At 45.1% G+C, this 18,137-nt stretch overlaps 1 protein-coding gene across 1 annotated transcript in view; it reads right to left on the bottom strand.

The window, feature by feature from the left end:
* The window catches only part of LOC144179251 (disintegrin and metalloproteinase domain-containing protein 10-like), a 79,590-nt gene extending 61,823 nt beyond the window's left edge, over positions 1 to 17,767 (bottom strand). Inside the window, exon 1 of the mRNA XM_077707538.1 lies at positions 17,660 to 17,767. The gene's annotated coding sequence lies outside the window, so the exon portion shown is untranslated. The remainder of the gene's footprint in view (positions 1 to 17,659) is intronic.
* Between the last annotated feature and the right edge of the window lie 370 nt (positions 17,768 to 18,137).

Below are 18,137 nucleotides of genomic sequence, written 5' to 3' on the forward strand. Positions count from 1 at the left end.
AATGGTGGGGACTGTCAGTTGCTGAACTGACCCACATGGTTTGGGCCTGTCATCTCAAACCCCAGCCTGCCAACCCCGGATTCCACATCAGTAATTCCGAGCAGTGGGAGGCCGCGCTGTTCAGCTGCATTGCCGAAGTACTAGCTGCAGTCATCCAGCTGGCGGAAGATGGCGCCAGGGACCATGGGCTCCTGGCCACCATCTGAAGAATCGCCCACCCGGAACCCCCCTCACGGGTGGCTACGCTCAGCAGAGCAGAAGGTCGCGGGTTCGATTCCCGGCCGCGGCGGCCGCTTTTCTGATGGAGGCGAAAAGCAAAAACGCCCGTGTGTACGAGATTTCGGCGCACGTTAAAGATCCCCAGGTGGTCAAATTAATCCGGAGCCCTCCACTACGGTGCGCCTCATCGCCTGCGTTGCGTCGGCGCGTTAAACCCTACAATCAATAAATCAAGCCACGCTCAGCAAACATGACAAATAAAGTTTTATCTCTCTCTCTCTTATTTTATTCCCAATAGTGCTAGCTAACCTTCACTTGCTGCACGCGTGGGGGGATGTGGCTACAGGGGAAGCCCCGGCTCCTGCGTGCATCACGTTCTCTACTCTATTTGGAGCTGGTGCTGCCTCCGCCTGGGAGATAAAAGCTTCAAATGTTCCCCCTTACATCTCGTATTTCTCGACGGACTCGCCGCGGCTGACCGTTCGTAATAATTAGCACCTACGCCAAGCGCAGCAATCCTAACAAAATGCCACATGCTAGTTCCCTTTAACCAAAATATGCAACGATGAAAGCTTCGCATTACGCCGATTCCTACCTCTGCGTGAAACGTGTCCATCTATTCTTTTTCCATTATCAGTCCCAGTGACGCAAAATACGGCAGAACCCTCGGGCACCACGCTCCCTCAAGGCTGCGAAACCTCGTCTGGATCGTAAAGTGACGTGATTTCTGAAGGGCACGCTTATAGCAGGCCTTCTTACAGTGAGCGGACTCACGGCTATACGGACTTGCTACCCACCTCGGATCGTAGGTCCAGCAAACATGGGCAAAACGAAAACTCGAGGTGCAGGAATTTTATGTGGCCTAAGACGGGCGCTTGACTTGCTATTCTCAGCGGGGCCGTACACTTAGTAAACAGGCCATACACATGTGCTTTAAGACTTTGAAAATCATCCTCGTTTCTCTAAACGAGCATAAAAAAGCACTCGGTAACTATGAAATTATACGGATAAAATTATGTTCCGTTCCCGCCGTGAGTGCAAGATAAAATTAAAAAAAATAGCCGTTTGCCTTGGTATTGTTCAATTAAAACTTCCTTGTCCTAAACTTTGTCTACTTATGTCACGGTTACTCCTTTTCGCGTAAGATATATCTGTTATCATCATACTGCTTTTTTGCGTATTGACATTGCTTTATAAAACCACCAATTGTGTTGATATAGTTTGCCTGTGTATCCGTTTGGTTTGTTTTATGTTTATAATTTGATTCACTGGTTGTTAAATGTGCTTGGCCAGTACTGCTGATGTTGTGCTACTCAGGGACAGGGCCTCACCAGGCGGCTCGATCGAGCTCGATTAAATGGGCTCGCACGCCTTTTGCCCCGTTTACCTCGGCAGAAGATTGAAAATTATTCCATTCTGCGCGATCTACTTATACTCTGCTTAAACAAACAAACAAACATAACGAACATTACCAAAACTTTTGGCGCCACAATACTGCACGCGGAGATCGAAAACTCAGTTAATATTGCCTCGCCAAAACGAAGTGACTGAGCAGCGGCGCTACAAATGATCCGATACACACACCGCTTTTCTGGAGGTACAGATTTTTCTCAAAAGATACGCACGTCGCCTTCAGCTACAGGTTCAGCAAACTGTGAAAGCCCCCGGCGCAGTTCATCATTTTGAATGGCCCCGCAGCATACTCGGCCGTCCCATCTTCAACTCCGGCTGCGAATAAATCAAAGTCTAAATCATGCAACAAAAGTGAGATAGCGAAAACTCTAAAACGTTCAGTGAGAGCTCGAAAACTTTGCAGCGGAAGTGCGATATGTTTCTGCTTCTCCCAAACAAAAACGATATTCGGCTTCCATGTCATTGGGCGGGCTTCGACACGATTGCAAAAATGTTCCAGGACACTTTTGAGCGATCTTCAACGCTTATCGCATGACTGCTATGGCTAAGACACATAACACTGTCTTCCTTCTGTTTCTGCCTTTGTTTCTTCCTTTACTGAGTCAAGGGAATAGCGCATTGACGTTTTTCCTACAACCTTCAATTCTGAAGAGTTTTTGCTGTGTACCTCACCCCCCGTAACAGCTCGTCGGTGTATACCAAAAGAAGGGCGCGCAGTACTCAGGCGATAATACCTTGAAATGTATTCCTTTATACTTAAATATCGACACCACGTTTAAAGCACTGCGAGGTCATGTGCCTCTTGTGTACTAGCTCAGATAACAGATTAAAAAGAAAGCTTCTATAAATCTGGCAATGCCCTTGAACAAAGCTGCAGCCCGACGGTAATATGTGCCAAGCTAAATTGAAATGCCTGCATTCAGCCCCAGATTTTTCAAGCAGTGGACTATTTGGCGTGAAATATTCCGCTACAATGAGGAGGAAGTGTTCTTTTCATGGCCTACTCAGCTCCCTTCTATCCACGAAGCATGTTTTTTTTAACCAGAGAAGTCAGAAATATTTTGAGAAAACTCATTTTACGCTACACGGCGTCAGCAGAGACGCAATAGAGGGAGCAGTAGCACGACATAGTTATCATTGTCTGCACTGCACTTCAGCAGTCAAATGATACTGCCGAACGGAGCTAGCGGCCCACCTAAATTCGCACAGTTGTGGTTCTAAACGCTGCATTTGATCGTAGGCCTTCAAGGGCACAAACAGGATCGTGTTGCGTTAAAAATAATTAACTGAGAAAGTGTCTGGGAGTTACCACTGCTTTGTCTGTTTTCCTTAATGCCTGTTAATTCTTTGTTTCAAGTTTGCCATAAAATTCATATCATTGTCACCGGTACAAAGCATCCTTTTTAACGAACGAAACTTGTATTTTGTCGTCATGGGGAGGCCAGCCTTGGAGAGGCAGAAGGAGAGGCCGACCAACGGAAAAGTTGTCATTGTTTATGCCTGCATAGTGAAGTTTAAATGGGATAACCCTCAGTAGCCTTATCGTCCCCGTCAGTTAACACGTTTTTAAGGACTGTGTTATTATTGGCCATTCCTCACAGTAAAGGCCGCCAATGAACGGTCATCTTTTCTTGAAAGATATTGCCATATGTTCTCCGATGTATGTTGCACGTTGTGCAGGTCCGTCAGCCGCTAAGACTGCCAAGGCGGAAACCGGGTGACACTGCCGCTCCTTTGCGTGGTGTACCGCCGGCGCCCTTACTTCGCCGACTCCCGCTTGCCATCCATCCATCCCGCTACCCACACGAACTTTTTATTCTTCGCTCCTCTATTTTGTGAATAAACCTTGCTTGCCAGACGATGTTTGTATATGCATGTGACGCGCAATGCCAAAAACTGAAAAAATTGAAGGAAGCTCACTCTAACGCGTAAGACTTGAAGGTAGGGAGGCTGCACGCAAAACTCAAAACCACCACGAAGGTCGGAGTAGACGATTGGAGCCGATTTGCTTCTTATTCGCCGTGGCAATGACATTTACTACATCACTGCTGCTATAAGTGTGTTTCTTTTATTTTTGTGAGGATAATCATTGGACATCACCTTGAAAAGGTGTACGCTATGACATGTCTTTCTCGTTCAGCGCAAGTGCTGCAGCCATTACGGCGAACGCTGGAGTCTTTTTTTGCCAATCTTGGCCAATCTCCCTAAGTGGGTATGCTTGGCTTGCAAAAGTGTGCCGGGGATGCTGGGTGGTGACCGCGAGGCACGCGCACACGAACGCTCGGCATTTTTTCAACTGCCGGGTGGTTGCCGCAACTTACACAATCTCCTTAAGTTGGTATGCTTTGCTTGGGGAAAGTGCACTGGGGACGCTCGGCGGTCGTTGCACACGAGCTCAGGATTTTCTTGGTTTTGTTAACTAAAGGGCGGTCGCCGCGAGGCCCACGCTCACGTGCGCGCTCTCTGCAATTTCTTGGTTTTTTTAACAGTGGACACAAAAAAATTACGGTTTGCTAAACAGCTTTGCTGTTAAAAGATCTGAATGCTTGATACAGTCACAGGTACTTTGTAGTTCAGCAGTGGAAGTAACCAGTAAGTCAATGCGGGAGATCTATCATTGAGTGAAGCTTCAGCATACGCCCTTCACTTTGACAAAAAGCTTGAAAGCACACTTGAATTGTGAGAACACGAATTTGATATGCCACGGTTTAAAGTGGGGTTGCGAGGTGCTTACATTTTTAGAGGTGGTCTTGATGTCAGCTCGCATAAAGCGCTTCTCCAACGAACTGTTTTCAAAACAGCGGAGACGGCGCATAGATTGCAGGTGCAAATAAGACAACTTTTTCAGTGCAGTGCGCGATATTTTATGACTATTTTTAATAGGTTACGAATAATAAACTGAAACTGAAACTGAAACTGAAACCTTAGGGGTCTCTGTAAGGTAATCTAATCAATAGGGCCCAAAACCAACCCTTGTTGACATTCTTAAATATGCTTTACCATTTTTTTTTTATTGTGAGAAGTGTTAACATAGTAATACTAACGCGACCTAGTAGCTTGGAGCAGGCTCTAAAATGTCGGGGCTTCCGAACGTGCACCAGGATGTCAAGGATAGAAAGAATACCGTCTAGGGCGGTCCGAGCGTTATGTTTTGTACAATGGCTTAGTCCTTCGTAGCATGCCTTAATTCCAACCCAAGTCTTTTGTGTGAGGAGGCAGTACCCTAGCCACAACGCCGCGGAATACCGTAACGCTAGCAGAGCGAGATCGTGTTCCTAACAAGGGAGATGTGCGACCAAACCAAACTGTTGAGGTGTGTAATGAATGGGGGGTCTGGGACTGGGGCATTTTTTTTGTGTGTGTGCGACAGCCGGTTAATAGAATTCTTTTTTAAGGGATGTAAGGGACCCTTCCTTGGACAGTGTGCCATGTAAGGCTTGGCAGGTTTCTCCCTGACTTTATTGTTAGATCGGGTGTATCCCTTTTGAGATCCAATCTCCACCACTTCTTTTAGCTTTCTACCCCCTTGGAGCTATTATTTTTCTGGAGGTTCCCAACCAATCCTCCACCACCCAGATCCCCTACCCTTAAGCAGTGGGAGTGCGCGTCTCGGAGCTGCCAGCTCGAAGACCAGGAGGCCCTGATCTATCGGCCGGGGAGGGCAGCTGCGGCCTGCGGCCTACCTGACTACGATGGCCACCCACCGCTCCTAACTTTTTCTCTTCTCTACCACGTCCCTGTTTTTTTCAATAAACGTTCCCCCCCCCCTCCCTCTCCCCCTCTCTCTCTCTCTCTCTCTCTCTCTCTCTCTCTCTCTCTCTCTCTCTCGAATTTTCATAACCTGCCCCCGTCCCCCTAGACGCCTAAATTCACCAAAGCGTAACGTGGTGTCTTTGTATCGTTTGTAAATAAAAATGCGTGTTATCACCCCCACTGAAACAATGCGCTGCGCATCCACAACCTAATCAGGTCAGGTGCGCGACGCTTCGTTTGTAATGCGTGAAAGACTGTATCGTCACCACCTAACCCTAACGACGACCACGGCACTTCGGCAGCGGCATCTTCGCCTGTCCCTCCGTCCACCCCTTCCCACGCAGCCGCCGCCAGACAGCCCGTTGTCCATGCCGCCGAGCTGTTCTCCCTTTTTGCCTTTCTCATGGACGCCTTGGAGGGTATTTCTTTCTTGTACGACCCGGTCGCTCAACTATGGGAACACAATAAGAGGCTCCACCGAGAGAGCGCAACAAGGGCCGACGCTGATGCTGTTGCAGAGAAACTTGCTGCGCCAAGAGGTGCATTCTCTACGGAGTGATTTTCCTCGGCTGAGGGTGCCTCCATGGCTGGCTCATTTTGCGCCGCTCCCAACCAGGACGGTCGCGGAAACGAAACCCACTGCCCCGCAGATGTCCAGCTCTAACCAGAATGCTCCGTCGCCCCTCATTTCCTCTTTGTCGCCCACTCTTCAAGCCAACAATGCAGACAGATAGCGTGTCTCTTCTGGAGCCTAGGGACGAAAGGCATCGACGGGGCTGCAGGAGTCAGGCGTCACTTCCGGCATGACCGCAAAGACCTGGCGGCCCGCGCGTTTTTGTGTTGGTGCGACCAGTAAGTTGTCGGTGGTGGCTTTTGCGACCTCGGCGGAAAGCAATGTTTGTTTCGAAGGTGGCTCCGGACAGCACACCGGCCCAATTCCAGGAACACTTTTCCAGCGTTCAGAATACAGCCGCTGGCCTGTCGTCAAATGAAGACGCACTATGCCTCATATTCGTCTTTCCACGTTTCTTTTGGCGACGAGGCGTTCCAGTGCCTTCAGAACCCTAAGCTGTGCCCCCAAAATTGTCTTTTCAAACCATCCGAGAGGACCTTACACGGCCATCAACAGCACCCATCTGAAACCAGGCAAGCTGTAAAGGATACTTAGCGTGTTGTGAGGGCTACTTTCACGCAGAAAAAGTGTCGTCATTTGAAAATTTTGATGTCTTCCTTATGTTTTCCAACCATTGTGTACAAGCTCGTGCACTGTTCTGTACGTCAATATTAGGAGCATTCGAAAACACTGGGATGAGTTTGCCCTAATGTTCTTCATAAGTTTGTCTGGGATGAGTTTGTCCAATAACCTTCATAACAGCAACATTCAGAATAAGGTTTCATTTGGGGTATTTCTTGATGTTCAGAAAACATTTATTACTGTTAACCATATTATACTCTGTATTAAATTATACCTTGATGGCTTCTCCGGGCGATTTCTATCTCTGCTAAAAATTTACCGTCGGGATCGTTCTTAAGTGGTGTCACTTGGATTAGTGCTGAGTGATAGTATCTGCCTTAAGGGAGGTGTACCGCAAGGGTCTATCTTGTCACCTCTGCGTTTTAAATTGTACATTAATGATTTAGCTACTGTTGTTAAAAATTCAAAAATTTATCAATAGGCTGATGACACCCTTGCTGGTATCTGGGAACTCAGATTATTCACTCGCTCTTTCAAATCCTCAGGATCATGCGAGAAATGTAGCCGATTGTTTAAAGGCAACTTTAATAACAATAAATACTGTAAAAAGTCGGCTAGTTTGTTTCCGAAATCCACAGAAAACAGTACAGAATGGCTGCTTCATTACGATACAGACATCTTATTGAGCATCGTTCTCCTGCACCCGGATTTTCTGTGTCGCGTCTGTTAAATACCTAAGTGTATATTTTAATGGGGATATTTCGTTGAACACACACATGACTCACATTATGTAAAAAGCTTTGAAGTGCTGCCTGTATGTTGTACAACTTAAAAGTGTTTCTGCCTTTCTCTGTTCGTAAAATGCTTGCTCAAACTTTGGGTTACAGTGTTCTTCGTTATGGCAGGTGCTGTTTTTAAAACGAAAGTGTTTTATTCCCGGAAACACGAAGATTTTGCTCACGCCATATCCGTCACGGAAGGTACGCCAGTACAACGAAGCAAGAGGGCTGTAAAGGGTGCACCCCTGCACACACGGTCTTGCGGGGAAGCAACCTTCAGTGCTAAAGAGTACGTTATCCTGCACACAGGATCTTCTTGCGGGGAAGCAACGTTTAGCACTAAAGAGTGATATTTAGGGTTGTTCGCTTTCGGGTTTTATATTTTAACACGAACGTGTTTTATGCCGGTATACACCAAGATTTCACTAACGTCATATTCGTCATGAAAATTACGCCAGTACACCTTTGCCGAAGCGACCCGCCAGCAGGACGTCACCCGCCATGCACACCCCCAAGACAGCCGCCGACCCGCAAGTCATGCTCAGCAGCAGATTTCGCTCCACATTTCACTTTCGTGTTTCCCTGATTGCTATGACAGAGGAATCAACCACAGTTTTTTTTTTTCAACTGCTCCGCTACCTGGAAAAATTGAGTTAACAGTATAAAAAAAAAACATGGCCAAAAGTGTTCATTATAAGCCACACGTGCCGGATTCGGACAGTGTATTTAAGCCAAGCGGCTTACCGTCATTCGGTATATTGTTTAAGCAAATCGTCGTGTAATAAGCAATATATCTGGTGTACGCATTACCGAACTCTCAATGTTAAACCTCTACCCCTGCTGCACATACCTCGCTATATGACGCCAAGGGTCCGTACCCACTACGGAATGGCTGCAAGGCCGTATTATGTACCTGCTATTTTCTACTAACTGCATGACGAAATGCTCTCTTCAATGATGCGGAAACATTTGCGTGCCGCTATTCTAGCATTTGAATGCTGCTGACGTATGTATGTATGCGCGGTGACCGTTTGGTTAGTTCTGATTTCTAATTGCTTCTTGGTGATGAGGAAAATGCCAACTATGTAGCTATAACTCATGTTGATTTAATGTGTCTGTTTGTCGATATTTTCTACTTGTCTTTTTTTGCTTGCCTTTTTTGCCTCCCTTTTCTTCTTCTTCTTCTCTTTTTCCTTATTTTCTCTCTGTATTCAGTTAGCGCTGCCAATGACTGTTTTTGACATAAGTGAAGGCCGCTGCTCCCGGGTGGCGCCAAACAAGTCCACCTGTTGGCTTTGGCGGGCCCGTTTTACCTCTCTATGCACTCCTTGATAATAAATGTTAATACCCACTCAGGGGGATTGGCCAAGAGTTGCTCAACATTCCCCAGTTGCGATACTCCCGATGGACCCCATGTATCAAATAGTAGTCCGGAGCGCATAAAAAATGAGAGTGTTCTAAACAAAACAGTAGATGGCGCTGCGTGCACACAGGAAATGCTAGGTTTGTACCTACCAGGGAACGAAATCTCGCACCCGTTGCGGCTTCGCAGGTTGACTATCGGTGTGTAATGCCTGGGCACATTTTATTTGAGCTTGTGGTCAGATATATGGCTTCAACTTCTTCAATTACGCAGTAATCAACTTTCAAACCTCTCTAGGGGACCTAGATAAGAATGCCAATGTTATTTTTATGGTAAAAACATAAGAAAGTCACCACCTTTTGGCTGAAAGCGACAATATTTTAAGCGAGACGCGGCATGAAACCTTTAGAAAGTCTCTATCCACTAATTATAAGGATGACAACGTTTGCATGACTGTAGAGTTGTCGCCGCAGTAAATCAGTACGGACTGTTGATCACCGGGTTGCAAGGATACAGGAAACTAACCATACGTTAGAGCAACCCAATACAGACCTTTCTCAGTCGTTTGCTTCTCGACAAATAACAATTCACTCAAACCCTCAACGAGCTCTTGATACAACGTTTACTCAATTTTCATGGAGTATTCAAACGCTTTCCAACGGGGAAACAGCATAAATCCCGATCAGTGTTCATTGGGAGGTTTGTGCCTCTCGGTTGTAGGCCGCTTTTGGTTTACTTCACGAGAGGCCTAGATCAACTTCACAAACAAAGCCAAGACGGCCATGATGCATCCTTGGCCAATGGAGAGAATCTGAAACGAATTACAAAAATTACAAAACAGACTTACAAAATTACAAAACACCGATTTCTCCATTTCTGTGTATTTAATGGCACAGTGTTTGTTTATGGTACCAATTCTTGCCCTACTTTTCTCAACGGCTTACTTAAATGGAACTAAACAGCAAGAAGTGAGTTACGAATTTAGTCCCCGTACTGCCGGTTGGTTCGTCTTAATCTCTCTTACCCTATTTCCATCTGAACATGTCATGGGTTTTCAGCCCACAACCTTCCCATTTTTGGCTCGGGCCACCTGTTCTTTTTTAAAGTGATATATGTATTCACGGTGCTGTCGCCAGCTTTGGCCTAGTCAGAACAGAGCTGTCAGAGACTGTTTTAAATACAAGGTTAAAGACAAGGTTAAAAATAGCCATAGTCCCCTCTTGTTCTTTTGACCTTTGTCCCTTGAAATTCATTTTGATTCAGTTTATTCTATCATTACAAGGCATTTTTCGTGCCGGAGGAGGGAACTGGGATGGTTCGGCATCGTCCCACTACGGCGGATAGTCGCGTTACGGCGAATAGTGCATTACGGCTGAACGTCGCAACAGGGCGGAGAGTCTCACTACGGCGAAAATTCCCTTACGGCTGAGCGTCGCAACACGGCAGAGTCTCACTACGGCGAAAAGTGCGTTACGGTTGGACGTCGCAACACGGCGGAGAGTCTCATTACGGCGAAAAGTGCGTTACGGCTGGACGTCGCGACACGGTGGAAGGGGGACAGTCAGCCGTCCAGCCGTTCAAATGATCTGCAGCTAGTTTCATGCAACACTGTCGCAGCTGTGCATCACGTGCAAGAGCCTGCATACATACGTTGACACGTCTTTCCCGCATTCTCATTGTTTTCGGGCACTTGTTTTATTTTTTTTTTCGTGTTATTTGGTAGCTCTCAAGCATATATATTCCACGTTTTTGTATTACAATATTAGCCACTATGCCATCAACCAAAACCACGCGCGCAATATCCCTTACTTGTGTTGAGTGTATTTAGATTGCTATTGTGAAATATACACCTTGTGGCAACCAGAACAATGTGCCGCGTGTCCGGCGCTATTGTGCTGTACACATAGAACCAGCCCAGTTCCCTCCTCCGGCACAAAAAATGCCTTGAAATGGTAGAATAAGTGGAATCAAAATCAATTTGCGGGAAAAAGATCAAAAGAACAGGAAGGGACTATAGCTATCTTTAACCTTGTCTTTAACCTTGCATTTAAAAGTCTCCGAAAGCCCTGTTCTGACTAGCCATACGCTGGCGACAGCACCATGAATGAGAGCACCATGACAGCACCATGAAATAAAAAAGAACAGGTGGCCCGAGCCAAAAATGGGAAGGTTGTGGGCTGAAAACCCGTGACATGTTCAGATGGAAATAGGGTAAGAGAGATTAAGACGAACCAACCGGCAGTACGGGGACTAAATTCGTAACTCACTTCTTGCTGTTTAGTTCCATTTAAGTAAGCCGTTGAGAAAAGTAGGGCAAGAATTGGTACCATAAACAAACACTGTGCCATTAAATACACAGAAATGGAGAAATCGGTGAACACTTTTATGAGTGTCCAGTTGGTTTTTTGACGTTTTACGCAGTGTCTAGAGTTACGTCCGACGGAACCCAAAATTGAAAACTAGAGTTACGTCCAACGGAACTTTAAGCCAGTTTCTAGAGTTACGTCCGACGGAACCCAGAATTGAAAACTAGTGTTACGTCCGACGTAACTTTAAGCCAGTTTCTAGAGTTACGTCCGACGTAACCCAAAATTGAAAACTAAAGTTATGTCCGACGGAACTATAAGCCAGTTTCTAGAGTTACGTCCGACGTAACCCAAAATTGAAAACTAAAGTGACGTCCGACGGAACTGTAAGCCAGTTTCTAGAGTTACGTCCGACGGAACTTTAGGCCAATGTTTTGAGTTACGTCCGGCGAACGTAAAGCATAAAAAAAATTACAGCTAACGGCACCAAATACCATGACGTTCCATAGGTGTAATCTGTCACTTGCACGATACACGACGTACGATGTACGATGCAGCGCTGTGGGTTCGAATCCCAGCTGGGTTGATGGATTTTTCAATTAAATAATTCAAAAATTTTCTGTACTAGTCCTTGTAGACTTCTTTCCATATCCAACACATGCAAGGAAAGGAGAAGGCAGGAATTAACAAAAATAGAATGTCTTGCCCTGGGCGCAGTGCCAGTTTCTAGGGTCTGCAGTTTGTGCCGAGAACGAATTTGCATGGGTCAAGAGTCTTTTAACACATGTAATTAATTAGGCTGGGCGTCGGTTAATATTTTACCTCGATTAATCGGCATCGATTAATGCGATTATGCATAGATGTTGTGTTGGTTTGGCAGAAAAAAAGACCAAAAATAAATATTGATCAATATGCTCACATGCTTGTTCAGACACATTCCAGATGAGGTAAGTACGTCATCATCACGACTCATGATGCGGGCGACACGCTTGTCAGCTCGTTCGTCACTCACACTTTTCTAGAATCAGGAACATCAGCACCCGCCGTGAGTGCCGATGGTGCCGATTAATCGTGTTTTTCTTAATACAGAAATAGTTTATACAATGGGTTTTTTGTACCGTGTATATTTGTAGTTCTTATTTGAAATTTTGGCCTGTGGCATGAAAATACACGAATTGAGAGGTACAGTCTAAGAGTTGTCGATGTAATATTAAAGAGTTTTAGCAGTCCGCCTGTTCCGCCGTGTACGTACTTACCGCGTTGACCGGGACCCGTCTGGGCACTTGCGCATTTGTCGCGGTAGGGGGAATAGTTCCGGGGGCCGGCCTTCGTCATGTCCGCGCATTCGTCACGGCGGGGTGCGCCTCCTCGCCCTTCCGCGCGCGCAACTCGTGTATCTTCATGATACAGGGCAAAATTTCAAATAAAAACTACAAATATACACGGTACAAAAAACGACCAGTGGGCAATTATGCATACCGTTTTGCCGTTGTATAAACTATTTCTGTAGTAAGAAAAGCGCGATTAATTGGCGCCATCGGCACTCATGGCGGGCGCTGATGTTCCTGTTTCTAGAAAAAATGTGAGTGACGAACGAGCTGATAAGCGTCGCGTCCGCATCATGCGCCGTGATTATGACGTACTTACCTCATCCGGAATGTGTCTGAACAAGTGTATGAGCATATTGATCTGATATGTACTACTACATAATTATTTTTGGTCATTTTTTTCTAAAAAAAACCATACAACCGAATAATCCATGCATAATCGAATTAATCGATGCCAATTAATCGGGTTAAAATATTAACTGACACCCAACCCTATTAATTACTCTTGAACCATGTAAACTGGTTCAAGAGTCTTCAAGAGCTGTAAATTTTTTGTGCTTTACGTAATGCCGGACGTAACGTAACATTGGCCTAAAGTTCCGTCGGACGTAACTTTAGTTTTCAATTTGGGGTTCCGTCAGACGTAATTCTAGAAACCAGCTTAAAGTTCCGTCGGGCGTAACTCTAGTTTTCAATTTTGGGTTCCGTCGGACGTAACTCTAGAAACGGGCCTAAACTTAAGTCGGACGTAACCCTAGTTTTCAATTTTGGGTTACGTCGGACGTAACTCTAGAAACTGGCTTAAAGTTACGTCGGACGTAACCCTAGTTTTCAATTCTGAGTTCCGTCGGACGTAACTTTTAGAAACTGGCTTAAAGTTCCGTCGGACGTAATTCTAGTTTTCGATTTTGGGTTCCGTCAGACGTAACTCTATACACTGCGTTACGCAAAAGCTCTTACTAGTCTGGTTTTTGGGTGTAACGCACCGAAGCTATGTGTGGGCTATGAGGCACGCCGTAACTAGGGCTCCGGATTAATTTTGAGCACCTGGGGATCTTTGCCCTGCACCGAAATCTCAAACACACGGGCCTTTCGCATTTTGCCTCCATCCGAAAATCGGCCGCCCTTTGCGGGCAATCGAGATGAGGGAGGAGCTGTCTCCCTGTCTGGATCCGCCCCCGCTGGTGCTCCTCGGTTTGGCTCGGGTTTCGGGTTTCTCTGAGAGGTTCGCTTTGCTGTTCTTGGTTCTTCTAATTTTCAGGTGGGCTCCTCGTGACTTGTTACAGCAACTTTCAGCCGTAAAGCCCATTTAGCCGTACCACCACCTTCAGTCGTAAAAAATAAACACACAAAACACGCAAAAAAATAAAATAACTGCCCTAAAACAATGAAAATGAGGGGAAGACGCGTCAGCATATATATGCAGGCTCTTGATACTAACGCACAGCTGCCATGATGTTGCATGGAACTAGCTGCAGATAATTTGAACGGCTGAACGGCTGAAACTGCCCCCATTCCACCGTGCTGCCACGTTCAGCCGTAACGCACTTTTCGCCGTAGTGAGACTCTGCGCCGTGTTGAGACGTTCAGCCGTAACGCACTTTTCGCCGTAGCGAGACTCTCCTCTGTGTTGCGATGTTCTGCGGTAAAGCATTTTTCACTGTAGTGAGACTCCCCGCCGTGTTGCGACGCTCAGCCGTAATGCACTTTTCGCCGTACTGGGACTCTCCACAGTGTTGCGACGCTCAGCCATGCACTCTTCTGGCCGTAACGCGACTATCCGCCGTAGGGAGATAGAACCCTCTTAATTTGGTTAAGTAATCTTTGTAAGTTCGTTCTTTCTATTCTTGGGTGTTCAAAACTTCATTGGACCAACTGCCTCCAGTTAAACTGTTATAAAGGACAAATGTGTCGGTTCTATCTCACTACGGTGTAACAGTGTAACTGGAGGCAGTTGGTCCAATGAATTTTTGAACACCCAAGAATAGAAAGAACGAACTTACAACGATTACTTAACCAAATAAAAGTGTGCATGTTATACATATGATAAATTACCAAGACTGCAATAAAAAATCTAGGAAAATTACATTGGAAACATGGTTAGAAATAGCGAAAGTGTAATTGCGCATGTTTTTCGAAACCATATCTCCTGCGATTATTTAATGAAGATCGCTCATCGATCCTTTTTTATTGATTAACCTTTCCTTTAAACGATTTTTCAACCCGCACTCACTTACATTACACATGCCGTGGTGCTATATTACTCCCAGGTTCCTCAAAGCTTTCCTCAAAAAATTACGGTTATAAGTCGTTACAAGAAACGAGTGAAGAAGACACAATAATAGTGTCACTGATTTGTTCTGTAAATTAAGACCGTTGCAAAAAAAAGAAACAGATAATAATCAGATTAACTGAAAGCTTCAAATATTTCGGCTCATATTCCACAAATAATTATGCATTTTTGGCAAGGCCGCATCACCATCCGCTATTTTGCTTAAAATGATGCAGAATTGTGAGCAAGGACATTTCTAATAAATAGTTAATAATTACGTGCTTGCTCCAACTAATCATTCCCCAAGCCAATCTAACATCTGGATAAATCTAATTCAAGGAAATGAATCGCAAGCGCCCACTTTCTTCATTTCAACCAGAGAAAATTTCGTGTTTCAGCCATCTTCCTCGTTAGATGACAGGGGATTCGATTGTTTTTTTCTGTCCTGGAGCCGTGTTTGCATAGAACATTTGAAAGGCAGCAATTGAAATAAGGCACACATTTTTGCCACGCTCAGAAAAGGCATTCAACTATCCCACAGAAGCGCAAAGAGCTAAGCCGTTCATAGGTATAAATTTGTTTTGAAAGAAATAAATGATCGGCATGGGTAGCTACAGTGTAGAATAAAATAAGAGCACAAGATCGCTGTCCAAATACAATATTTAAAGGCAGTAAGCCTGAAGATATAAGTAGCGCCAATACAACAACCTCGCTTATCTTTTGTACATCCACGCAAAAGACGCTTCTCTAGATGCGTATTATTTAATTCAATGAATCGTCTTGACAGAATCCTCCTTTCACCAAACGCCATTCGCTCAGAAGGCATTTATGTGGTGGCGGTTTATTTCGGTGCGTGAACTGATTGTAGGCTTACTTGTTTGAAACCACCGCCATTGTTTCATATACACCCTGTCGGGGTTTCACCATGAATATCAGCTGCGCAAATATAATTTGCGTTGCATTGAACATCCAAATTGTTTCACGTTGTGTCGGCTGTGTAGTTTGCAATCTGCTACACTGAATGTCATTTATGGTAGGTTGGAACCCATGATCTGATGCTGTTTAAAAACAATCACTGTCCTGTATGTTAAGCCAATCATCAGTTACTACTTCATAGTTCTAGGTTATGTATATTTGCTTGTTTTTTTTTTAGGGGCGAAGTCCCTTAGTGGCTCGGACTATCGGACTCTAATAGCCGTAGTCTTAAGATAGGGAACATCCGCGCCCTGCGAGGCCGGGGACTTCCCACACGCCGGATGTGTAAATAAATGTTATTTCTCTCTCTCTCTCGGACTATCTGCGTCTCCTGTCATCGTCGTCGTTACACTCACAGTACTAAAACTCCGAAACACTCGTTCTCGAACGCCTTGCGCTAGAACGCTTCGTGCTTCAAAGACACGAGACTTTTTCAGCAAATCTGTATACCTTTACCCCCCCCCCCCCCCCGCCCCCCAATGGATTCATCTCCGAGTGGAAAAACACCATGGCGCCAAGAACACTGTTATACACCGCAAAAGCCCCTCTCCAGGTTACACGTGAGTGGAGATGGTACGGGAGTTTTTCTTCAAACACTGTTCGCAATCATGTTCAAACTTAGTGTGTTGGTTCCTATAACTTCTGTGTCCTTGTATCTAGCGAAATTGAATTTTCAAATTTTTTACAAGGTACGCATTCTAGAAAACATCGCATTGTTTATGAATTATATTGTAAATATTTCGACACTGTAGGTTTATGCAGTGTAGGCCATACCACGTATTGGATCGTGGGCCTGAGTCAAGATATACGTTTAAAGCTGTTTGTCTAGGAACCCATCTAGGTCTTTTAGGAAATAGGTACGTAGATTGATTTACTGGTTTATTCAGAGGTAGGGTTGGAAGCCAGTAAACCCCGGCTACTCCATTTCACTGAACGAAGGGCCATAGACCCGATTAAAGAAATAACAAGTACACGACAAAGTCGACAAGGTTCCCAAGGTCTATTTGGTCCTTCTGGGTTCGTATTCAGGAATTCGCGGTGAAAGGATTACACTATCTGTCTTTATTTTGAAGGGATACCCGTTGAGTTAAAGGATACATTGAAGGCATGGACGACCTTATTTTGACGGCCAGCGTCAGTCCATATACCTAATAGTTTCTTGGTGTCTCAATAGTTTTACAAAATGGCGGCCCGGGCTTTCGCCGCTTTCATTTCAGACATCTTACATAGTCTCATAAATAAAGCCGGGAAATGTTCTTCGAGAAAGATTAACGGAACGGGAAGAGAAATTCATACAGAGCATTTTGCGCCCTCTATAATGTCTTGATACGTGTTAAAATCTAAACAATTGCTTAGTTAGGCATTCCATAAAATTGTGTCCTCGTGTCGCTGTGCTGCTTTGACGCTGTGCTGTTTTGTCGCTATGCTCTTCTGCCGCGTGCTGTTTTTTCGCGTGCCCTCATGACTCCGTGCTGTTATGTCGGTGCTCCTCTGTCACGTGCCCCTTCGCCGTGTGCTGTTTTGACGCCTGACCCTATTTTTCATGTCGAGCGCTGTTGACCTACATTTATTCATGAAGTATTTGCATGCCGTTAACTGCATCATATTAAACTGTATATTGATAATTTATGATTCCCAGGCCTAAACCTTCCGGCTTTACACATCGTTAACATCGTAAGCATTCTTCGTCAGTGTCACCATGTTTTCTTCCCACGCTTTCAAGGGTGCGCTCTTAAATGTCTTAATGATGCTCAGTAGACGCCTCCAATCATCAAGTTAAGAAATATATATATATATATATATATATATATATATATATATTGCATCGTGTTTTCCTTTGTCCCCGCTGTTCTATCTCGATAAAACCTGCCCGCACTTACGTGCTATCAAAAGGTACAAACTTTTCTGAGTAGCGCTGCCAATCGCGGCCCTCGTCACGAAAAGAGCCCTCGACGACGCGGCCTCCGCCACCCCCCTACATTGAACCCATTGTTAAAATAAATTGGTACTACCTAGCTACCTGCCTACCTGTTTTGTGAACACGTGTATCACTCACCACAATCATGGTCCCGACGACAGTGGAATGCAGGCCATTGACCATGATCAGGAAGCTGCTGATCAGGTACATTAACGCACCAGTGCCGTAGTACGTCACCAACTGCGAAAAAAAGTATGTGTTTGCGGGGATAAAGCGCGATTAAGGGTGAGGTATAATTTCCACTATGCATGAGACTTGGTAATCAATAATTGAAGCTCCAGCGACAACATATACGATGCTGACAGTTTCACTGCGAAAGCATTAAAGGGGCCATAAAGACGAACTTTAACTTTTTTAAATTTGAAAGAACTATTATTCAGTAACCCACTCAGTTTCATTCCATCCACGAAAGACGTTTTTTAACCGAAAAAACGCAATAACTGTTAACAACATTCAAATTTCGCGCTACATTGACGTGTGAAGGGCAGCACATGCCGTCGTATGGAACAGAACTACAAACAAGTTTCACTGTATTAATTGCATGTCAGCAATCACG

The sequence above is a fragment of the Haemaphysalis longicornis genome, unplaced genomic scaffold (assembly GCF_048455015.1).
Source record: "Haemaphysalis longicornis isolate Haplotype H1 unplaced genomic scaffold, Haemaphysalis longicornis Haplotype H1 scaffold_4, whole genome shotgun sequence".
NCBI lineage: Eukaryota > Metazoa > Arthropoda > Arachnida > Ixodida > Ixodidae > Haemaphysalis > Haemaphysalis longicornis.